Source organism: Scardinius erythrophthalmus, assembly GCF_964197995.2.
Source record: "Scardinius erythrophthalmus genome assembly, chromosome: 7".
Classification (NCBI taxonomy): Eukaryota; Metazoa; Chordata; class Actinopteri; order Cypriniformes; family Leuciscidae; genus Scardinius; species Scardinius erythrophthalmus.
Window position 1 is genome coordinate 12,587,340 of NC_138227.1, and position 25,700 is coordinate 12,613,039.

At 37.4% G+C, this 25,700-nt stretch overlaps 1 protein-coding gene across 1 annotated transcript in view; it reads right to left on the reverse strand.

Moving 5' to 3' along the window:
* The window catches only part of LOC308693030 (leucine-rich repeat and fibronectin type III domain-containing protein 1-like protein), a 110,039-nt gene extending 86,445 nt beyond the window's left edge, over nucleotides 1-23,594 (reverse strand). The window contains exon 1 of the mRNA XM_081369727.1: nucleotides 23,136-23,594. The gene's annotated coding sequence lies outside the window, so the exon portion shown is untranslated. The remainder of the gene's footprint in view (nucleotides 1-23,135) is intronic.
* Between the last annotated feature and the right edge of the window lie 2,106 nt (nucleotides 23,595-25,700).

The following is a 25,700-nucleotide window of genomic DNA, read 5'->3' on the forward strand; positions in this document are numbered from 1 at the left end:
TTTTTACTTTTTGTGGTTATAGTTAGAAAAACAAAACACACTTTTATTATTTTTATTTATTATTTTTAATATTTTTACTGGAAAATAATAATAAAAATATGATTGTATGCCGTAAGTGCATTTTAAACAGATTACTTTATTCATAATCGACAACAACAGACAAAAAATTTAAACTTCAGCAACTTGCTAAAAAAATGCTACTATATATTCTCAAAATGAATAATCTGTAATATATCTCTTGAGTCTGTGAATGTTTGACAGCAACAAAGAGCATGACGTATATGAGAGACATTAAAAGTTAAAAGTGCTGTTTTTCTCTAAGTGGTTAATTATTTTGTGGTGTTTGTTTTTGTCTCCCAGTTGAAGGGCAATTTTATTACTAATTTCCCTGTCTGGTTATAATGCATCAGAAATTAGCTTTGACTATTTGCAAAGTGACTGCACATAATGCTCTTCTACATTCCCACTTTTCCATCATTTATTGTCACCAATTTCAATGTCAGTTTTCTCCTTTGTACGACTGATACACATATGAAAATTTCGAGAATCCCTCAGTTACTAGAGTCTCTTTTAGAAATGTGTAGCTGTGGGTGCATTAAAGATGTCTCACCAAAGAAACTAGCTTTTATTGCGCATCATCTGATGAGTAACGCTGACCAAATTTCCCCTTTTAAGCAGATTACAAAACATACCCAATGCACAAAAAGCTTATGCAATGGAATTGTGCTGCCTTCCGGTTCCGTGTAAACCATGAGCCACCGGATCCTATATATTTCATGATCTCTTAGTCTATTTGTTAGCCCGACTCTATTTTCCTAGCACGCACACATACGCAAGCGCCCCAGATTGCCTTGCTTCTCAAAACGTGTCTTAACCGTTTTCTTAAAATGACTTTAACGCTTCATGACAAGAGTTTTGGGATTTGGCTGCAATGATTACAGAAGATTCCTGAACTCAAAAAAAAAACCAAAAAAAAAAAAAAACGCCTCCACAAATCGAGATATACCAGTTATTCACATCCAACAAATATTAATGATATTTTCATTCTCAGTAGGATTATCCAATCATGAAGAGAGACCTTGGAAACACGGCGCCTTTAGTAAAGGCTCACAAAGCTGCTTTTCAAGGACACTGAAGCCTGCATAACCAATTTTTGTATTTTCGTATTCAAGCAAGCACAATAAACATAAGGTGAAGACAAGCTCGTGGGTCGATTTTTGCTGTAAAAAAGGTTAACGGGTTCATGATTTGACATTACATTCGAGGAAGATGAGGAGGAAGAGATGAAGCAGAGGTAAAAGCAACCTTGACAGATGTGAATCAGAAGCCTTAGGGTTAGAAGCCTCTTCACATGTTCCTGTGCAGCAGACCCATGATTCCCCTTTCTGTTTTCTTACGCCACCATACAGTCTCTTTATCTAAAGCAACATATTCCAGGGAGAGCAGCATGTTCCAAAAAAAGGCAACAATGATTTATTTATTTTTTTTAAGGACTGGGGCTTTCAAACTTCGAAATATATATATATGTGCTCATATTGTTTCAGATGCTTTCGATAGACATGTAAATGAAAAGGTGAATTGAATGGCAAAGCCTAGGGTTCATATAAACAACTTTTAGAATTTGAATTACATGGATTAGTGCATGTCAATATAACTGAGTCAGATGTGTTCAATGAATTGCTTTATCCAGTTGACCAGTGCACAGAATTGGTCTGGATGATTTGTTCATGAATCGGATTGATTGCATCAGCAATAGTTAACAGCTCACTGGAGGTGAAGATGATCAGTGAATAGCAAACTAAATGGACTTTAAAAGGGTGGTTGATTATGATTTCACTTTTCTAACTTTAGTTAGTGTGTAATGTTGCTGTTTGAGTATAAATAACATCTGCAAAGTTACAACGCTCAAAGTTCAAAGCAAAGGGAGATATTTGCTTTTAAAGAAATCGCTTTTTAAGGACTACAACAAACGGCTGGTAGGGACTACACAAGCTTCCTCCCAGGTTAGTGACATCACTAACCCTAAAATTTACATAAACCCCACCCCCGGGAATGTGATTTATAGATTATCAAGACAGAATATGCTAATCAATGACTAGAAGATAACTACACATCAGCTACATAAATCCATCAACTAACCATTCAGAAATGTCCTGTTGCATTCTACATGTCACTTCTTCTTGAGTCTCTCCATCATTGTCTGACTCCGGTTTGAACATAAAAGGCTAAAAGTTTTAGAAAATTTCAGTGCATGTCTGTGTGAGTGCAAGCTGTTGAAGCTCTGCCCTCTGTGCCGGGAGCAGCAGCTCATTTGCATTTAAAGGAACAGACACAACGGTGCGTTTTTGCTCAACCTCAAAAAGTGACAACTTTAACATGCTATATAAAAATATCTGTGGGGTATTTTGAGCTAAAATTTCACATACACACTCTGGGGACATCAAAGACTTATTTTACATCTTATGAAAAGTGCATTATACCACCCCTTTAAGCCCAAAGCCCAAAGCCCAAACGCTTACAGTGTGTGTGATGTAAATTTCATCATCAGCATAGTATGCATACTGTACACAAGCAGCCCGTATTCTGTACGATTGCGCATTTTTTTTTTTTTTTTTTTTTTTTGTGTTGCATAAATTAGTTTGTCCACAAGGTAGCAATGCTGGACGGAGCTGTTGTTTAACAGTCAAAAAAGAAATGGAAGAGACAATGACTACATCCGAAATCACATATTTCCCTAGTAGTAGGCGAAAAACAGTATGTGACACAAGAAGTATGTCCGAATTCACAGTACTTATAAAAGAGTAGGCATAAATGACCTACTACTTCATGGAAAAGAGCGTCCAGCACATTCTTCAAAATTTCTCAGTTTGTGCTCCAAATAAGAAAGTAAGTCATACGTTTTCGGAATGACAAGATGACAGGATGACAAAATGACGCCAGAGGTTTTTTTTGGGTGAACTCTCTCTTTAAGCTAAATGTTTCTGTCATATTCAAGACTCTATTCTGCACAATAAATCATCAGTGAATCATCTCAGATCCTCTAGGGGAAGATTACTGGTTAGCATTTAACAGTAACTGACCCTGTACGTCCTTGTAAAACAACAGGAAATTACCCACGGGGCGTTAATGCACTAAACTGACATGTGCTCTTGTTAATATTCAGACAGAAGGAGACGAAGGTGAAGCAAAATTGGTTGGAACGGTATATCTTTCACATTTACATGTTAGGAACAGTCAATGCAGCTTCTCAAAGACTGGCACAGATGTCATTGGCAAGTTACACAGATTCAGAGGAAAATGGAGCGGATCCCAAGGACACTAGGGTAGATGTGATGGACAGATTGGCCTCTGGATATAATTATGTAACTGTGAAAGGTGTTGGATGACGCTTAGATGAGAATCTCCAATGAGAGAAGGCATGAAAAGCACACATTCGCAGTTGTTTCCCTCTGGGAAACTTCCTAAATGGGGATTTTGTCATTGTTGTGCCCTTGTAAGGGCAATAAGGGCCTCTCACATTGTGGGGAAAAAAAAACCTTTCAACGAAACACACTGATGGAGCTTGAAAGCAAGTCAATTACGCTTTTAAACAAATCACGCTAATTATCAATTTACTGCTTGCACAAAGAGAGTCCAAACAATAGAGAAACAAACAGAAAAATGTGAATTGCTTTTCTAGCAATTTATAGGCTTGGTATAGCTAGAGTGGTGTGTGTGTGTGTGTGTGTGTGTGTGTGTGTGTGTGTGTGTGTGTGTGTGTGTGTGTGTGTGTGTGTGTGTGTGTGTGTGTGTGTGTGTGTGTGTGTGTGTGTGTGTGTGTGTGTGTGTGTGTGTGTGTGTGTGTGTGTGTGTGTGTGTGTTGTGTGTGTGTTTTTTTTCATTGGGTAGCGGGTCTCTGGGGAAATGCCGCCCACATCTCGCCTTTACTGCCATCACAAGGGCTTTAACTGAGTGTGATTCTTGTCCTGTTCCTGGCCTTGCATAGATGGCCCTCAGGGACAAGGTGCTTTAGGAATATACTGAATGATTAATAAATGGAAACCACTGTATACAATGTAGCCAGAAAACTCTGCTATTAAAGTATGAAGAAGCCATTTTAGTCGTAAACTCTGGTTGTATAAAACGTGAAATCTTGATAGCACAGAGGAAAAAAAAATGTCTGAGCTGATCTACTATTGTATAGTGTACATAGTGTTCTGATAATTGTGTCTTTCAGGTGAGCACAATAGTCTTGTCTGTGTATCTGGGTCTCCCAGGAGTGTTCCTAAACACCTAACCTCAATGCAAATGGATTAAATAACAAATTTAAACACATTCTGAAAATAATTACAAATGTGAGCAAATTTTGAAACTCAATTATAACATATACTGTATACATTAGGGTTGTCAATTTAATGCGTTCGTTTAATTAATTAGTTAATAAAAATAAACTCGTTAAAATTTAACGCACCCATCCTGCTTCAGATTTACGAAGGTCGTGTTGTGTTTCTGAATGAATCCGCGTTTTGAGTGAATCAATCGGGTGAACCAATGATTCAACGGCTCATTTATAAAGAGAGCCATTTACTTCATTCCTGAATGAATCAGCCGTTTGAACGATTCAAATGAATGAATGAGTCAATGGCTGCATCCGAAAAATCGCATACTTCCCTACTATATAGTAGATGAAAAACAGCATGTGACAAAAGAATTATGTCCGAAAGAGTAGGCAAAAGTACCCGAATGACCAACGACATTCATCAAAAGGATGCATACGATAGACACTGGAGAGGATTTATGAATGGAAGTGAAGTGACATAACTTGACTCTTGTAGGTCACATGATAATGACAACATGGCAAATATAGTACGTCCAGATTACATTCACACTATATAAAACATACTTTTTTAGTGGTCGTGAAGTTATTACTTCAAAATAAGTACCTACCCAAGACAGTATGTCATTTCAGATGCAGCCAGAGACTTACTCATTTAGACATTTACCTCCACCTATGCACAGTTTTAGTTTCTAGAGTATAATTTCATTTAAAAAGAAGTCCTTTTTGCATATTAATAAAAAAACCCATTAAAGGTATAGTTCACCCAAAAATGAAAATCCTGTCATCATTTACTCAACCTGAATGGCCATTTAAACTTTTGTAATACATTCTATGTTGAATAAAAAACTACCGGAATATATATATATATATATATATATATATATATATATATATATATATATATATATATATATAAAACATTATAATTGAGCTGTCAAGTGATTAAAAGAAAAACACAAAAAAGCCTAGTATGCCTATATAGGCGTGCAAGGCTTTTCTTTGTGTTTTTCTAGTCTCAGTCAGTAATGAACTATATTGGTCCATGCAGCAAGCACTTCTTTGTATCTTGTTCTACAGAAGCCATCTTTCATCTGGTAAGCCCAACATAACACCAGATATCCAGTCAGTGGGGCTCTTTTCCCTCCCAGCATACCCCCCACTTCCAGCGCTTCAGCAGTTGCCCGCTGCGGGGAGCCTCTTCCGCTGCATTATGCACAATGATGTGCGCCTTGAAACTGGGAAGTACTAAGCAGCAGCAAATCTCCATGTGTTCCTCTCTGTTCTCAGTGAGAAGTCTTGTTTCCTCCTCATCTGTAATTTCACCATCTCCACCCAAAAATCCAGAGCAGCTGTCACTGTTTCCAGTGCAAAATCATCAGAGGTTAGACGCTTTGGTGCAACGAGAACGAAACTTCACAGACAATATATTGTCTGTGTTTAATAATGTATACAATAAAAGGTAGATCTTTTTGGAGCATCACACCTCAGGAGAGAATCTGTTTGCTGGTTGTTTTTCAAGAAAAGACAGACATGTGGAAGCTTCACGAGGTACGATGGGCCACAGTCAGCTTCCGTGGAGGAAGTGTGAGGATGAGCAGCAGAAAGCAAGAGGAGAGATGTTACAGCAGACATGAGGCTTGTCTTTCTCACCCCCTTGATAAGATGTCATACATCAGATGGTGTCAGACATTCCAGTACCAGTGACAACTTGTGATTGCTGTGGTATTGAGGGAATCCAGGTCTTGAGGGCCTGTGATTCAGGAGCTGTCGCGTTCTTGTCACAACAACCCTAACCCTTTGATCAGCCATTGGAAACAGCCAAACCCACTGGAACCTTTGAAATGCAACTTTGACAACAATAGCAAACATGCAGTGTGACGGTGAAACGGTTAGAAACTCTGGAAAGTTTGAAAGGGACAAACACTCAAGATGCTTTGTCTCCCACGTGAGATACGACAAACGATAAAAGAGTATCTGAAAGATTTATTCTGCCTTGTGAACGTCTTTTAGATTGAAGAACGTGAGAAGGAAGAGTTGGTCCAAAGAAACACGAGTACCCTAGTGAAAAAAAAAAAAAAAAAAAAAAAAATATATATATATATATATATATATATATATATACTAAAATGTATTTGGAATACATACATTTTGTGCTAAGTATACTACAAATACATTAACATATTTATGTACTTAATAAAAAAATACCTTTCAATTGTACTTTTGGCATACTAAACTAGTATACTTAAAGTCTTCTAAATTGGAACAACTAATTTTGTACTAAATGCACTTTAATTGTGCAGAAATAGTGCTGAAGTCCAACTAAAGATATACTTAAGTATATCTTTATATAGAGTTTAGAGTTTCTACCTGATTGTGCCAAAGTGCAAATTGCAAGTATATTACACTTTAAATATCTTGCATTTAAAGACTGATTTTATAGAGAGATCATGCAGTCCTTTTTTAATAATTATATTAAAACACGTTAGGCTTAATGTTAAGAAATGTGCATTGTGCAATAAAGATATACTCCAAATAAAGTTTAATTATAATTGTATATCAATAAGTCTTAAGTGATATGTCAATAAAAATGTAGGTTTGTAGTAATCTTAGTATGTCTTTTAAATGTTGGTATATTTTTATTTAGGGTATCCATTGTGAAGAATAAAAACAAAAAGCTAAAAAACACATACAAGTTCTTAGAAATGTACTAGTGAAAATTTGGTGAAAAACTTTTATACCAGTCTCAAGAAAAGTTTAAATTAGCCTAACTAAGGAGCCGTTTACACAACACCGTTTTCAACCACACATTGAAAATGTAAACTACAAAAACGTGAATTTGTGAAACCAGGTGACGTCATCTCCATGCATATTAAGTGTTCAGTCTAAAGGCGCGTAGTGTTTCTTTACAAAGTGACATCGCCAACTACTGGCCTGGCAGCAGAATACAACGTTTTTAGTCGTTTTCGCAGATCTGTGTGAACGGGATCGTTTTGATAATATTGTTGTCTGTAGGCAAAAAAACGCAAAGAAAAAACTTGTTCTCATGTAAACGAACCCTTAATGACTATAAACTGTCATGTGGTGTAACCATCATACAAAAATGACATTTCACAAGCTGAACTAACCTTGCCTTGTCCTAAAAACATCTTCTGTTTTTCTTTTGCTCAGCATATTGGTTGCACCACATGACTTAAAATCTGCGTGCAAATCAAAGGGATTTTGTCATTGTTGTCCCCTTTAAATTGCACATTCTGCACAAACCTGCTGACGTATGAAAGCAAGTCAATTATGCTTTTAAGTAAATTACCACCTTTGGTCAAAACACTTCTGGAATAGCACATTTCTTAAACCATACACTAGTTGCATGGTCTTTATGTGTGGTAGAGCTAGTAACACCCAGATTGTAGTAGCAAAGTGGTGTTAGAAAACTCAACACCTCCTACATACAAGGACTCATGCCAACTATCCATCTTAAAAGGAAATTGTGAAGGAGTACTGGCAGTGTACAAAATGCATTTTGCACATACTCACAAAACCTCCTCTTAGAGTGTGTTGTAATGTACTAGACAGGTGTGCTGTGTGAGCAATAGTTTCATAACACGAAATATATTTTTATTGCTTTAGCTGCAGTAAACATTGTTCTTCCTCTGGACATTATTATTCATCATTGCTGCTGAATACTGCAGAAGATCTGACAGAACCGCTCGGTTTTCCCACAACACAGTGACAAATTCAAAACCGGAATAGTGCTTGAGTAAATAATTTATTCCAAAATCTCATTAATTTCAGCTACAAAATGTAAACCAGAAGATTATTATTGTTGATGTTATATTACCTCTAAAAGTGCAAATGAAAGTGTATGTATGAGATAGTTCCATAAATAAATAAATAAATCTTAATTTTATGAGATTTTATGATTTTGAATGTTCTTCTTTTTTGTCTAAAATCCTTCAAATGTATCTGGTTAAATAATAATAATAATAATAATAATAGAATGAATGAAATAAAATGAAATAAATACATACAAATATATACAAAATAAATTATGATAAATAAATAAACAACATCACTATTGCTCATATAATATTTCTTAATTAAGTATGGTTTAAAATTAATGTGATTTAATGTGTTTTATTTTTATTATGATTATTATCCATGTACTATATTGACAGCTTGCAGCAGACCTAGTTGTGTTTTTTTCTTGTTTTCTTTAATTCCAGCTTTTCCCATCATTCTCCCACATAGACGTGTCACTGTATGCACAGGCCCTTCTCAGTCAGCGTGTGCCCAAAACGGTCACATGACCAGCCTCTCACACTCTGCAGCATATGAGCTATGTGCGAGAGAGAGAGAGAGAGAGAGAGAGAGAGAGAGAGAGAGAGAGAGAGAGAGAGAGAGAGAGAGAGAGAGAGAGAGAGAGAGAGAGAGAGAGAGAGAAAGAACAGGGAATCCAAACTGTTTGTGCTCAGAATAAATGTCTTAATGACTGTGAGGTGTTCTTTGGGAGATGCCACACAAATTGTAGTTACCAAGCAACCCACTCATTATCATCCATCCAATTGCAGTGACTGTGAATTAAGAGAATGAAAGAGACGAACCTAGCATGAGAAACATGTATATGTGAGAAGAACAATGCATTGCTTCACTGATTTTACAATTGGGGAAAAAGGTAAAGTATGGTAAAAATAAAAACGTAATTGCGACTTTTTATCTAACAATTTATCTCAAAATTTATCTCACAATCCCGACACACAATTGTGAGTTTACATCTCAGAATCTTTTACATCTTTTTATCTCAGAATTGTGTGATACAAAGTCGCAATTGTGAGTTATAAAGTCAAAATTGTGAGATATAGTCAGTAGACTTTATAACACGTAGTTGCGACTTTATATAACGCGATTCTGACTTTATAACGCCGATGTTACGCCGGACATGAGCGACTGAGCAATGCTAAGAAATGAGAGATGTAAAGTTGCAATTCTCTTTTAAAATGTTATATTCTGTGGCGGAAACAAGCTTCCATAGCAAAGCCATGAGATCTAAGTATACTTCTCAAATGTGTGCAGAAGTGCTTTTGGATAGTTGCATATTGAAGGAAAATGGCACATGCAATTTGTTGTTCAACAGGTACGCACATAATATCTGCTCAGAGATCTGAAGTGCTCATGGTTTCATTTAGAGTGGTTATCTGGAAATGGCATAATAATTAGGCTATAAACTAGCTGCATTATTACATTTAAAAAAATAAATCTTTATGTTTAAGGAACGTGCGAATCAAAGCAGAATTACATTTGCAGGCCTATATTCATTAACATATTTTACACATTACTTCAAACTACTCCTCCGCCATTGAAACGCTGTGGCAGTGATTGCATTTAAAAATAAATGGTTATACCAAATGAATGTTCACAATGCTTTTTTTCTTCCCCTTTTTTTAGATTTGTGATCATCACAGCAGATGCGACCCGACAGATCTGGATGTTGAATGAAAACAAAGCACGCTTAGAGTGAGAAAATTATACCTTAGGTCAGTTGTTTGCCAACTCAAATGTAGTCGCCCTTTGTACGCACCAGTAAACACATGTGGATTGAGAAACCCTTCTTTGCCCTCTCCATTCTCCGAAGTCACCTCTCACCTCAATGTGTGATTCGTTGCCTCTGTTGTTCTTATCTCTATCAAAGTGACGCAACTGTAACTCCCCTGCATTGTAAATGCCATGTCTGACAAGCAGCACATATTCAAGAAGGCACTTTGAGTATGCAGTAGGCCTATTATATAGTTCCATAAAAACTAATGTTACTGGCAACAGAACAACAGGTCAGACTCCACAATGAATTGAGGAGCTACTGTTAGTAGTTATGCCTTCAAATTTAAAGGGATACTTCAAGATTTAGCATTAAGCTTTGTATTAGTAGAAAACCTGTAGTATTTTCGAATTACCGTGCTTTCCACCCTCATATCCCCCTTAGATGAGAGATTTATGTATTTTTTTTTATAAATCGTCATTTTGCGTCATCGGAGGCTTTTTTGGCCAGAGGCTAAAGACTACAGCCAGTAGGAGGAGCTGTTCCGCATGTTTTCAACCCGCCCATAGGAGGTGGGATCTCACTCACAGAATGTACACATAGTATCAGCCGTCTTTCTTTGGAAGCTAAGCTAGCAGGCTCTTGTTCTGTGGAGAAAGCTGAGTAGTAGGGGTTACCATCCTCTTTTTCCCGGACATGTCCGGCCGTCGAGATCGTCCAAAATGTCCGGGATTTGGCTTTTGCTTTTTGCTGTCGCCATTCATTGTTTACATGCACACCTTTTGTTTCAATCTAACTGAATTCATTCCGATTGGTGAATCTGAATGTAGTGTTTACATGAACGCTAAATAAGTGATCGGTTGATGTGCGTTTTAACATTGCTAAGAAAATTCACGCTCCTCTGTGAGAAATAAGAGACATATCAGTAATCACGCCACCGGCCTCGCGCCGTTCTCCCGCGGCCCTCAGCTTCGTCCTGCTCGCCACAGTAAACATGATGAAGGGTGACTGTAGAACGCAAAAGCTGAATCCCGGACATTTTGGCCGATCTCGAAATCCCGGGCAAACTCGTCACGGAGACTCACTAGCAGCCTAGCCTTGTTGTTTTAAACTGTGCTCTCTTACCGGTAGGCGTGGCTTGGGAGTGGCCTCCTAGGATAGTGAAGCAAGTGCATTCTGGGAGTTGTTGTCTTTCATCCACATGAGCCAAAAATACATTTTCTGACTTTTCTCAGTCTAGAAAGCTCCAAATTCAAAAATAATTTCACATTTCTTCTACATAAATGACCCATTTTAAATACACATTCATCTTTCCAGAGGTGAAGTATCCCTTTAAAGACCCATTGAAATGTTTTGATTAGTGCAGTTTTACAGTATGAAGGAGATCTATACCTGGATGAAGTTATCTGTTTGCATTGCCATTCATCTCAAAAGCAGTTGCTCGGCTAGCGCAGAAGTAGTACACTGCCTGAGAGTTTGTATCATTGGCAAAAGCAAATTAAGACACATACATATAATTAAGTCAATCCCTTTTCCACAAATTAATGGTTGTTAAATATGTAAGCAGTATCACAACTAAAAACGACAATCTTTGATTTTCTAGCTGCTATTGTTAGAGGTAGATATATTTCTATAGCAAAAAGGTGTTTTTGTCATTACACTAAAAATGTAATATGATAAGCCCTCAATATATATGAGAAGTAGTTGCAATTGTAAGTAAAATCGAAATTGTTAGATATAAAGTCACATTATGAGAAAAAAAAATGAGAAAAAGTCACAATAGTTATATTACATATAGTCACATATTGAGATCAGGGCTTGACATTAACCTTTTTTGCTCACCAGCCACTGTGGCTAGTGGTTTTCCAAAGTTACTAGCCACATAGGATTTTAACTGGCCACAATTTTGACATCAATAACATGGGGAAAAAATGTCATATAGATATTTTTTGTACAAATCTTAATAATAATAATTTGATTAATAATTTGGCAGCAGGTATATTAGGCTGCTGTCACTTTAAGACTTGACGAATACATTATACTGTTACACGTGTTTTCTTTCTCAACTGTTTACGTTCACTTGATGTGAATTCTCACCAAGACCCGCATTTTTACATTATTTTGTGTGTATTTGACTGTTCAAGTGTGAAAAGCAGTGAAAAATTTGGTACTGAGAGGCTTTATCTGCGCGCACTTTGGGTGTAAGCACAAAATCTGCAGAAATTAGTCAAATATGTGCAATACACGCGCAATCTTACGCAATCACGCAAATTTAAGCCCTGTAACACCAACAATATTGATCCGGAGCAAAAGAAACGAGTGAGTGAGGGGAGGCAGGTTTGTGTGTCAACTCGCTGTCGGAGAGATTAAAGAGGGAGAAAGTGCAGCTGGTATCGTGCATCCATTCTGTGGAAATGAGTATCAGAAGCATTTCAGATATTTCAGTAATGATTGAAAAATCTATATTTTTGACAACACTACATTGCACTTAGTTTATTATTTCAAATGCCTTTTTAAAAGTCTACAATTGAAAAATGTACATATAAAATTCAACCAAAGTGGCTAGTAGGAATGACTACGTTATGCGGGTGTTAATGTCAAGCCCTGTGTGAGATATGCAGTCACGATTATGAGAAATAAAGTCACAATCACCTTTGTACTTTTTTACACTGAGGCAGAAATGAGCGTCCACAATTTAGTACAACAATGCTAAATGCTAAATTAGTTGTTTTGCTCTGATAGATAATGGGCTATAGATTAATGAAGACACAGCATCTGAAAAGTGGAAGCATCACATGACTCAGGCACTTGTATTGCATAACGATGTTTGTTGACTCATCAGTGTTAGATCATGTGGTCGATTACACATTGTGTGCTCTGCATAGTAGCAATCAAGTCACTGCTACATAAGGGGAGGCGGGTAGGATTAGTTTTACTCTACTCTAAAAAGGCTTCTTGTTTGCACTGTTTGAAACACAACGAAGCCATTTAATGGCTTTCAAGTCATTCCTAGATCCTGCCCAATATGCATTACAGGCTGAACTGGTAACATTGCATTTACGGATCCAAGGTCAAAAGCACAAATGGTAAAAAAAAAAAAAAAAACATCTCCTGCAGCACTCTGGATAGTATTTTTGTGAAATTCTTTTGTGACAATTCAGCAGAGGGGGCAGATTAAGAGTTGTTTGAGGCAAATAAACCCTGAGTGACTCCTAGCTAAGAGAGGGGGCATTTTAGCTGTCAAGCATGTGCTTAATCTAGCATTAAATCATATGATCGGCATTAAGTATCCAGGCCAGACAGGATCTGATTGAAGAGCAGCTGGGGCAGCCTCTCTCTCTTTACCTCTCTCAATCCTGTTCCCACGCCATTATTGTTCCTTTGACATTAGTCCTCATGTACAGTGTCCATACAAGTAGCTAGACCCTATTTAAACATGCTCTCACTCTGAATACTCACTTTACCACCATTAAAAAGTCTGATCACTAAACAGTGACATTCTCGATCATACTGTAGGTGGACCAACACTGTTCGTGACACAGCTGTCAGACAAGCACGCTCCATTTCTCCTTTCCAATGAAATCGCTATATGAAATTGCAAGAAAATGTGCAACCGTTATATGGGTCACTGACATGAGTCACAACAACAAAGTCACACTGTGACAGATTTAAATCAGAAATAAATTCACAATTGTAAGATTACATTGCGAGATATAGTCACATTACAAGTCCTATGAGAAATAGTCATAATTGTAATATATAACTTTGTATATAACACATTGTAACATATCAACTCACAATTATGAGAAAAAAAAATAAAAAAAATCACAATTACTTCTTTAGAACAAATATATAATACAAATCAGAGGAATAAAACTGCCCTGAAATTGATTATGAAATATATATATATATATATATATATATATATATATATATATATATATATATATATATATATATATATATATATATATATATATATATATATTGAAATTTCATATATTAATTACTAATTACAACATGTTTATTTAATACACATATTTATAAATTACAACACTCAAATTCAAGTCATGAGTTGTGATCAGCAAAGTCCTGTGATGCACCAAAATGCAGAAAAATAAATAAATAAAGAACAGGACATTATATCATAGAGAAGAACCCTGCAGATCTTAATGAATGTATGTCAATATCAATAAGTCCCTTAAAGTATCAAACAATTAGGGATTTTCATCTTGATCACATAGGGCCAGATTTACTAACAAAGCAAACCCTGTTTTGGAGTTAAAAAACTACTGTCAGGATTTACTAAAGCCACGCAGTGAAAAATTAGCGCTGAAAAGGCGTGGGCACAGTTATTATGCATTTGTAAGAGTTTCAGACTCAAAATTTATGGGAGGAGAGGATTTAAATGAATCAAGAAAGTTGATTTACTAAGGTTTGCTCTAGTCAATTTACTGGTATTTGCGCCATTATTTAACGCCCCCCAAAAAAGCATGTCTTAAACCAGATTTTAATTTGTGCCTGAACTTTATGCATATGCAATAAGATCAGTTTACTGCACTTGGTAGATTGCGTTGGTCATTATGGAAATGATCCGGCTGCGTCTGTGTTCTTTACTTTGCGCATCGTCAGTAGATCACGTGCAGAACATTTTGTTATTTGATTTTTTTTGCGTTCTCATGCTAATTTGCCCTGTTTAGTTAATATGGCCCATGGGATGGAAACGCTGCTCTCTGCAAAATTCCAATTTTTTGCACAAGTTAAATTCGCAACTGACATTTACATTATGCATTTGGCAGACGCTTTTATCCAAAGCGACTTGCGTTGCATTTCAAGGTACACATTAACATCCTTATCAGTTAAGCTTTCCCTGGGAATCGAACCCATGACCTTGGCAGTGCAAGCGGTAACGCTCTACTGTTTGAGCTACAGGAAAACTTTCAATGGAAACATAACTACTACTGTACATGTTTTAATTCCTCTAGTCTATTTTCCTCTAGTCCTTGTTTTTCCTAGATTACGACAGTAATCTGCCATCGACCACTTTTGGGAATGTTGATCCGCCCCAGACTGTAATCCTACCGACGAATACCCACAAAACACACATACAAACCATCCCTTGCAACATATCAGCTATATCACTTTCAATAAATCCACAGCTCAAGAGAGAAGCCCCTGCTACAGTATGTAACCCTGAGCAGCACATCTGTATGCATTTGGGCAGAGGAAGGACTGGAACAGAAGCAAAAGCCATCCCGCCGGATGTCTATACGAATCCCATAATCTGACCCGCCTCACCCACCAATGAGAACAGGCAGATGGTCACTGAAAACATTTCTATTTTTTTCTGTATGGCATAGAAAGAAGCAAAGCTGAGCTTAGCTGTACAGAGAGACTGAAAGATAACTCCGGAGAAAGAAAGAGAGAGACAGAGAAAGGTGTAGTCGAAGGTCATGGATGATTGACTCCATCACCACTGGAGGTGCAGCTGGAGACAATTGCGTCAAGAGAAAATGCTGATAAACACACTTCTCCGCGCAGTTACACGCCAACCGGTAGAACACAGCGGAGATAAAAATCCATTTCAGGATGCTCTGTTTTTTGGGTTTACAATATCTCACTGTGTGTGACAGCAACTCACACATCTCAATGAGCTGGGAAATGATGAATACAAAAATCAACAGGAAGCAGAGACAACTGTAAAAATTCACTTTGGCAACCTCTTTACTTACTCAATGAAGTCAAAGCATACTGGGTCTTTTCCATGCAGCTAGTAGCACCAAAGGGAACTGAAAAAGTAATGCAATTTCCAAAAAGGCTTCCCCAAATGCTTCCCAAAGCCCCTTCTGCCCATCAAGACAGAGGGGCGCCCTAGGCGAAAACCGTTGTCTCTATCAGAGTCTGCCAAAAATGAAAGCTATTTTCTGCCTCAGAGAGATATAAAAAAGATAATTGTGAGATATAGTTCATTTTAAGGCTATATCACCTATTGTGAGATATGAAGTCCCATTGTGATATATTTAGTAAAGTCCCATTGGAATTATAAAGTCTCACTGGCAGATATAAAGTCGTCATTTTGATACACATTGTGAGATATAAAGAGGGTTATTATAGTTCACCAAAACTAAAAGTGGGCAAAACAAGATCCACTGTTGTCCATTGTCTACAGGGTAGAGAAGTCACTTCTGTTTCAAGCAGCTTTCTGTTGGTCAAAAGGGCAACGGAATTAAACACTATAGTGGAATCTGCATGGGGAACTTTTTCACCCTGACGCGAAACTCCTGATCGCATTGATTTCTATTCTAATGACCGTATTTTGACAATGAAATCCCTTTTTAACTTCTTATCCTGCTCTAAAGTCACATCATTGTCACATTAAGTTCAAGATATTCGACCACTCAAACAGAGCAATATAGAAACCCCACAGAGATAGCTTTCACACTCTTTGAGAAATCAACTTATGAACACAGGTTGCTGGCTGTTTTTGCACATTAAACCGGAAAAGGGAGAAAGTATTTTAGGGTTTAAATGCCCAACCTTCACTTCACAGGGCATATCTTTGTTATATTTAAGAAAGGAGTGGCCTTCACACTTTTGGCCTGATAAGGGAAAGCGACTCTGTGCTAAGAATGTCACACTTTGAACAAAACAAAATGCTATTCAAATCCTACTATCTCAAAACCCTGAGTCACTTAAACTCTCTCGGCTCCAGGGGCATGTACGATTCGTTACTATTATGAAACGAAGATAAAAAGAAGAGTTAGAGAATTCAACTTTATGGCTGGGTTTCTTAAGGATACGGATATGAAAAGACAAGTTTTCTTTGGTTCCGACTAGTGAAATGTCTTTAAAGTAGAGCCTAAAGTTTCTGAATGTTAACTTTCAAGGACTGACACTGGCACAAAAGATGAAATTATACAAAACAGGTAAAAGAGCTAAACAAAGCCACACAATCTGTGATGAATGTAATTTGCGTGCCACGGTTCCTAGAATTAAAGGAGAACTCCGGTCAATTTTAACATTGAGCTCATTTTTTTGTACATTTGGAGTGCTGTCAATACAGAGAACAACGACAAAAATCGGTGTTGCCTACACCGAGTTATTCTATTTTTAAAATTTGCACCCTGTTGACTTCAATGGGGCAAGTACTAAACCTGCTTTTAGCCTCTTAACATCCTTGATGTGTCATTACAAGTGCACAGCTAATGTGAGTGATTCCTTCTGAGTGAACACGAGTGAATCTGACTGCAGTAGATGTGAAAGATATGTATAAAAATTATGTTATTTAAGCCAGCGCAAATACCTGTGTTTACATCCTGTTTTCGGTTGAAGTCCAAAGTAATCGATTGTCGAGTTCACGCGCGTGATCATAGGTAACTAAACCTATGCGCGTGAACTCGACAATCGATTACTTTGGACTTCAACCGAAAACAGGATGTAAACACAGGTATTTGCGCTGGCTTAAATTACATCATTTTTATACATATCTTTCACATCTACTGCAGTCAGATTCACTCGTGTTCACTCAGAAGGAATCACTCACATTAGCTGTGCACTTGTAATGACACATCAAGGATGTTAAGAGGCTAAAAGCAGGTTTAGTACTTGCCCCATTGAAGTCAACAGGGTGCAAATTTTAAAAATAGAATAACTCGGTGTAGGCAACACCGATTTTTGTCGTTGTTCTCTGTATTGACAGCACTCCAAATGTACAAAAAAATTAGCTCAATGTTAAAATTGACCGGCGTTCTCCTTTAATACCAACAATCCCCAATAAAATGACAAAAGTGAGCTTGACTGCACTGCAAAAATGATTTTTCTTGAACAGTTGTTTTACAACAAGATAATATTTCAGCAATTATAATTACAAGCACATTTTCTGATTATTCTGATTGATCTGAGTATATGCCGTCATATGATTGTCACTGTTTTGTGGTCAAGTGATCATGCTCCACCATTTCCCTAAACGCCAAACTCAATCTCTTTATTGGAGGGCACATAACTGCTGATCAGTCCCGAATGAAGAAGGCAGAGCGTTCACTGTAACTTAACGGTAGACCCAGCGTCAGTCAGGCAGCAGTGAACACGAATGTGCCGAGACACTGTCATAAAATGATTTTCATTGAGCCAAGGAAAGAAGAAAAGACAGACTGTAGGGATCGGTCATCCTTGAAAGGCCAAATAGGAAGTGATGGTTTCCCACAGTGCTGGATCTGTTTCTCTGCAGGAACCCCAGAATGGATTAGTAAAGGCTTTGGCTGTGGTTTCACTGGCTGTAACCGTAGATCAATGGAGGGCTTTGGAGTGCGGGATAAAATACATAAAGTGCACTTAAGCAAACCTTAATTATACCAACAAAACAATGTTGAAGATATACTGAACACTGGATTTGAACTGAGAGAGCCAAATGCTAAATGTTCTGGGTCATATTTTATATAATTATTATACTGGTGCGGGAAAAACTGTTGGTAAGGACTGGATCAAACACTATCAACATGCATTTTTAATATATGAAACACTAGGAACCTTTTACAGTTCGGTTTTGGGATAAAGTTGTGTATATAACTTTAAATTCTTGAATAACAAAAATCAGGGTACAAAATTAACGAAAACGCTCAATCAGTACTTTCATAAATTGCACACTGCAAAGTTTCAGGAGGACAACCAAATTTAAACGTGAATCTTCTAAATTATCGGAATTGCGATGATTTACACAGCCGTAACCGTAATAAAATATGAGGATTAAAATCGAGTCTGTTTTTGTAAGAGAAAAATAATGTATGTAGCCTAGAGAAATAGCAAAACAATTACAAAGGGACAAGATGAACAATAAATTTAATTATGATTAATCATTTCATCGCTGTCTGGTGTAAACCTCGAATCTTCATATTTTGTCATTTTTATTTTTATTCTTATATCATTACTATTGGTCACCATTTACGTCTGTCTATTTAAAAAATACAGTGTTTTTTCCATTTCCTGAAAAGTAGCATTGTTCCCTCCCGGCTGGACAGTGATGTCATATAATAATAATTTAGAATGAATATAATTACAATATATATTATTTTAAATAAATATATTATTAATTCTTAAAATAATAACCTATAAAAAAAATTGGCAGGTAAAATAATAATAATAATAATAAGTACAGCACATTTTCTCTATTCGCCTGCCATTGGTAGGCATGAAAAACCGCTTATTTTGGATTCTGATTACAACTGGTTTCATACAAAAAGTAACTGCCAAATCCTTGTATTATTCCATATGTGAGTACTCCAGTGAGAGCAGTGGTCACTGCATACTGTGAAAGCTCCTGTTCTTAAGCCCTTTTTTTGGACAGGACTAGTTCCCCTGAGGAGGTCAGGTTAATTTGTATTTTCAAAGACATACTTTGTGATTTTAATCCTCTGAAATCAAACACGTCTGTGTGTTTTTTTTTCTCACAGAACCAAAGAAATAGCAAATCACCTACTTTTTCCCCCCTCTATCTCAGGTGTCCTCTGAGAAATGTAATCCTGTCCGAATAGGAACGTCTGCGGAATGACACTACGCTTCTCCTCATTTATTTCGACCTTCATCGAAAACCGTAACTAAAGTCAAATTTCTCATTGCTCTGCCTGCTGCACCTTCATTATGGATTTCAAACTTCTTGCCAGCTTTCTGGGAGGCAGCAACAGTTCGTGGTTCAGGATCTGCTGGCCTCCTATCTGACGTTAAAATGAATTCAAGGAAAGTCTGATCGCTGACTCAAAAAATTTGTAGCTACAAAAATTTGTAGCGAGTTGTCGCTAATACCAAAGATAAACACATTAGCCTTTAAAGCCCACAAGCTTTAGTAGCCTCCTCAGGCCTAGCAGAGAGCCATTGATTTTGCTGAGGTGTGAAATGTTTAAGCAAAATATTGATGTGCTTACAACATAATGGAAGAACAGTCCTGACCTCCTCCATCCTTTACTCCGCTTCGCTCCCCACCCATATTACAGCCTCGCCTCCATCTCGCTGCCCGCATTGTGTATCCGTGCTGGCTTTCAGACCAGATCAACTGGAAAATTACACGTCTGGCCGTTTAAGCTCCATTGGTGAAAAGTCTGTTGTCGGGCATCAACTCAAAAGTGGCAAGAGTTCATTTAGCGCGGTCGCCGGCAGAGTGGGAGGAGGAAGACTAATAGGTAATAGAAGAGCAACACACAGGCTAATACATCGGAGCAATTAGCCGCAAGCCGAGGCTTCTGTGGCGTGACGGAGGCCTGAGGGTAATTGCAGACCCCACTCATCACTGCCTCTAGTTAATACCGAACTCTGCACCACATGGAGAGAAAGAGAGAAGACTTCCTCTTCCTCTACCTCTTCCTCGCCCCTGCTCTCCGCTTCCATTCCAATCATCCCTGAGCACCACTCTGCTTCACAGTGAGCCCACTCTCTGTCTTTCTCTCTGGAGATTGGAGTGTGCACCCTGGTCCTACCACCTGCTGAAAATATGACAGTCTGTTTCAAAAGCCCGGGATGGAGTGTTCAATCTTGAGCACACACTCGGAATACGGCCTCGTCTGCATATTTGGTGTTGGATGGCAGAGAAAGGAAGGGAAAAAGGAGAAATCTGAAACATTCCTCTCAAACTCACTTGGCACTTATGGAATTACGCAACAACCGGTGGTTAAATTACATTTAGTGACACCATGAAACCAATACAGCTAACTAATGTAAAACGCTTACAGCTGATGTGGAAATCAAATTTTAAAAAGTATTGGTAACATTTTAGTTTAGGGTCCAATTCTCACTATTAACTAGTTGCTTATTAACATAAATATTACTAGGATATTGGTTGATTAGTACTTATAAGGGACATAGTAATGGCTTATTCTGCATGATATTCTACATCCATTAATTCTACCCAATACCTAAATTCTACCCAATACCTAAACTTAACAACTGCCTTACTAACTATTAATAAGCAGTAATTAGGAGTTTATTGAGGCAAAAGCCAATAGTTGGTTAATAGTGAGAATTTGGACCCCTAAACTTAAGCGTGACCAAAGTATCTGGAAATAAATAAAAAATGAATAAATAATTTGAATAGTCTATTAATAATCTTAATAGATTATTTTCTTTTTTGTTTAAAATTATGGTTGGTAATTAAAATCATAGTGATTATTTGATCAAAATACAGTAAAAACAGTAGTATTGTGAAATATTATTACAATTTAAGATACTGGTTTTCAATTTTAATATCCTAAAATGTAATTTATTCATCTGATGTCAACACTGCATTTTTTTTTCCAGCCATTACTCCAGTCTTCAGCATCACTAATGATTAAAAAAGTAGATAGATGTGCAAATAAATGACTAATAACTTAAATAAGTATATAAATAACATAAATACACAACACGAGTGATTTCCCCCTCAAAACCATTAGATTTGCACAGCTCAGGATGAGGTTATTATTTGTCTAGAAGATTTTTTGCTCAAAAAGACTCTCAAAAACAGACCCTTTCGAACAGGATCATTTGGACACCAATAAGCTCAGAAAGGTTTCACCAGGAGAGTAGAAGTCCAATCAGAGCCATTTTCAGCTTTTAGTGAGCCCTTTTCTGCCATGTGTGTTCACACTGCTCATTTGACACTAGCAGAAACTCTAAAATGCTGGGAAAAAAAAGTCTTGCAAATCAATCTAATTCAAAAGTCACTTCTTCATTTCACGCAACAGGGAATGAATCATGATGCAGCAGACAGAAAATAGCCATACTGTGTTCGCTGTGACAGATGCAGCAAAACCAAACTGTTCTGCCAGCCCAGTTCTCACAGTTAAATGGCGACTCCTAAAACAGTGCCATGTGCCTATTAACGGGACGTGTTGGTCCCAAATACAGCTCTGGAGATTTGTACAACACGCATGCATTTCATTTGTCCTGCCGTGTTATATTTGAACGTCACCAACCATCCATCATCCAATATCTTATACGGGAGAATAAAATAAACTGGCTGCATGTGGTTATACTAGGACAAATACAGTACAACTGACTAATATATTAATATTAAGTCAGAATATATATATATATATATATATATATATATATATATTTTTTTTTTTTTTTTTTTTTTTTTTTTTTTGCATATCATCATAAAATTAAATATGGCAAAAAAGAAACTCAACTTAGACGGTGAAGGACGTTAAAGGGAAAGAGAAACGTATGTTTGCTAACAGCACATTGGGATTAAATTAAGACCGGTTATGAAATAACCACCTGCACCTAACATGACTCAAATGTTTTCAGGCTACATACAGAACACGCATGCATCTACACCCCCTATCTGTGGACAAGAATAAGACATTACATGAGCTTTGCAACTTGACATTCAAAACTCCTCCAATTTCTGGTCATTGGTTGTGAAGAGAGAAGTAAGGGGGGTGTATCTTCATTTTAAAGCAGAACAACACTACAATGCATTATTGAACTAATGTAGAACTGTGTTTATTAATGCATCAGAAAACAATAATGACACATGCCACCTAATGGCTTCATGATGATTCTCGCAGGACATTATTTGCATTACAATGAAATGTCAAGAAATCCATATGCAAATTGAAGACAAATAACATGGTTTTGATGACCTGCAGTGACTCAGAATACTGTATTCATATTTCCCCTGGTAATTGGACACATATTTGCTGTTAAATTAAATCAGTGTTGTAACAGAGGTCTGGTGTATTTAATACCTTTAGTAATCTTTAAAATGGTAAAACATCTAGCCAAGGAGAGAGAGAAAAAAAACTGCTGAAAACGTGGGCAGAACATCTTGTCATGCAGAAAACCCAATCAGGGTGTGCTGCCACCATGGGTAAAATATCTGGTCAGGCAGAACTAACCCACAACCCTAACCCTAACATTAGAAGGACTATTATATAGCATATCGTTTGTCTAAACAGAATTTCGCAGCATTTCATACCACCATTTTAACTAAGTCCTTGCACCGATGCAAACATTCAAGTAATTGCATATGCAAATAAAGAGGAGAAAGTGAGCTATCAAATTCACGATGGGGGAGAATCGTGGCTCTGGTGCATTGCTGACCATTACTCAGCATCGAAAGAAACACATCGAGATATTTGCACTGGGACGCACATCACACTACTTATAATAATAACCTATAGTCATCAGCTTGTGCTTGAGATTAATCTGAAATCAAAAGATCGGCAAAAACGTCCAAGACAAGCCGAACAGAGAGAAATAGTTTGTGCAGCACATTCAATTCATTCCAACAATCTAGAGAGTCTTATTAGAAAAGGTTACCTTTCCTCTGCGATGCTCCTTGTCCTCCGGTGTAAAGTGCCAGCCGGTGGTCGTTTGGTGAGGACAGGGTGGGATAGCTCTAATTAAAGCGGCATTAAAGCCGGGGGGAAAGATCAGACAGGTTCGGTACGTTTGCACAGTACCTTAATGTTCTTCACAATGTGCGCCAAAAAACAAGATGTTTTCATTTTCTTTACGCGATACAATTTGCCGTTACTTTTGCTTTCTCGCAAAAATAGTTCCCATTCTCGCGCTCGACCCTTTCCCAGGTGCGTCGAATCAGATATCTAGTTTCCTTGGCTTTTCAGTTTCACCTTGCAATAAAGAATACATATCCATATGCTGCTGAAATACAGGACAATCCAATCCGTCAGAGGTGTAGATCCTCGAGAAGGAACCCTCTTGCAATATCATCCTGATAGATGGGTGAGTTAGAAGACAAATACACTCGAAGCGTCTGCTCTTCTTGGAGCATGCTGGAGAGTGGGCGTTATTGGGGTAGATCTTCACGGCTCACTGCCAATAAGCATGCATGCCTCCGCCTGAAGCGCTGCTCCTCTACATGCACACAAACAGGCTTTCTGTCAGTGCGGATGGAAGAAACTTGTGACTTTGAGCTTGGTAGGAGGTAAAAAGGACACATTATTACTCAGAGTACGATAGGGGAACTGAACTCAGTTGAAACTAACGGATAGTGCTGAAATGGTTACCTAGCACGTGAGCGCGGGTGCAAATAAACGGTAACCTGACCATAGAAGCACAGGCGCGGTGATTCAAATGCGTTGCGCGCTTTGGTTTCTTTGCCTAGCACCAGTGTCAGTGCTTGTTCAGCACCAAGGACAGCGCATAGGAACTCGGAAGAACGCTTACAAACAGATTTTGTGCGTGATTTGTATGACTGTTTGTAACAGCATTTGCCAAGCGTGTCTCTGGTAGAGGGGTGGGAATTTTGTCACTTAACGATTCCTATTCCTTAACGATTCCATAAATGATTCATGATTTGCTTACTATTTATTTTACATGTGACTACTTTAATTTATGTAGTATTTCTTTCCCGAATACCTCTTTTAGATAAATGTTTATTTCATAACTTGTGCTATTGTTTGCAATTTGTTTATGTCGGGCTGTTTACATGTCTTCTTTAAAAAAAAAAAAAAAAAAAAAAAAAAAAAATATATATATATATATATATATATATATATATATATATATATATATATATATATATATATATATATATATAAGGGGCCGTACAAGCCAAAATCCATTCTTCGACTCTCACACACATACATTCTTCTTTCACATACATACATTTCTACTCTCTCACACACATACATTCCTACTCTCACACACATACATTCTCCTTTCACATACATACATTTCTACTCTCTCACACACATACATTCTCCTTTCACATACATACATTTCTACTGTCACACACATACATTCTCCTTTCACATACATACTTTTCTACTGTCACACACATACATTCGTACTCTCACACACATACATTCTCCTTTCACATACATACATTTCTACTCTGATACACAAACATTCTCCTTTCATATATATACATTTTACTCTTATGCAAATGTATTCAAAGTATGCATCTATTATTATAAATAATACATGTATGTAAGAAGAAAATGTATGTATGTCTGAAAAAAAATGTGTGTATGTAAGAGAATAATGTATGTATGTGAGAGAGAAAGTATAGTGGAAACGGAAGGCGTATAGTGGAAACGGAAGGCGTATAGTGGAAACGGAAGGTGTATAATGGAAACGGAAGGCAGGTCTGGTCAAGCGAGCCGCGGTTTGAAAATACCGGAAAATACACGGTCAGCCGCCAAAAAATGGGTGTGCGCTTATTAAGCCGCCTTTCCACTGCACATGACAAACGATAGCCCTTTGACCGGAAGTCATTCATTTCCAATGAAGAGTCGTACGGGAGCTGCGTGGAGTTCCGATCATATAGCCTACGTTCAGCGAACGTCTATTATGATTACGGTAAATTCAGGAACTGCAGCAAGATAACTTTTTTTTCATCCGATTACGTTAGCTACTCAGGCGGATGTCCGCGGCCGCGCTGTCGGATGTCGTGCGGGAGATCGCGACTTGACAGTGTTTAAAAGAGATCCATTTTCAGTGCACTCAATGTTTTTGTAAAGAGAGTTTACAGTTATAAAGTTAAATCTGATTACTGAAATGTTAATGTCAGTATTGTTTTATTTGGTGGAATACACGGTTTCATTTTCTGTGACCATACAGTTCAGATAAATGTGTAATGTGAGTTTACTGAAAGAGCGTTTCACTTTTTGACAAGTAGTCACACTGCCAGCTATTTCAACGCTGTGAAACGAAAACGAATTTATTGTTGTCTTTGTTGAATTTGCAGATTGTACAGTGTGTGACAGAAATAAAAATTATATGTGCCACCAGAAAAACAGCCTCTTCTGTGTGTGCAACAGGACATAACTGTTCTTAGACCTGATTCTTTGTCTGGATTCATAAGCAGTCTGCACTACATTTAGACATCCATATAATGACTCCAGTGTATACTGCTGC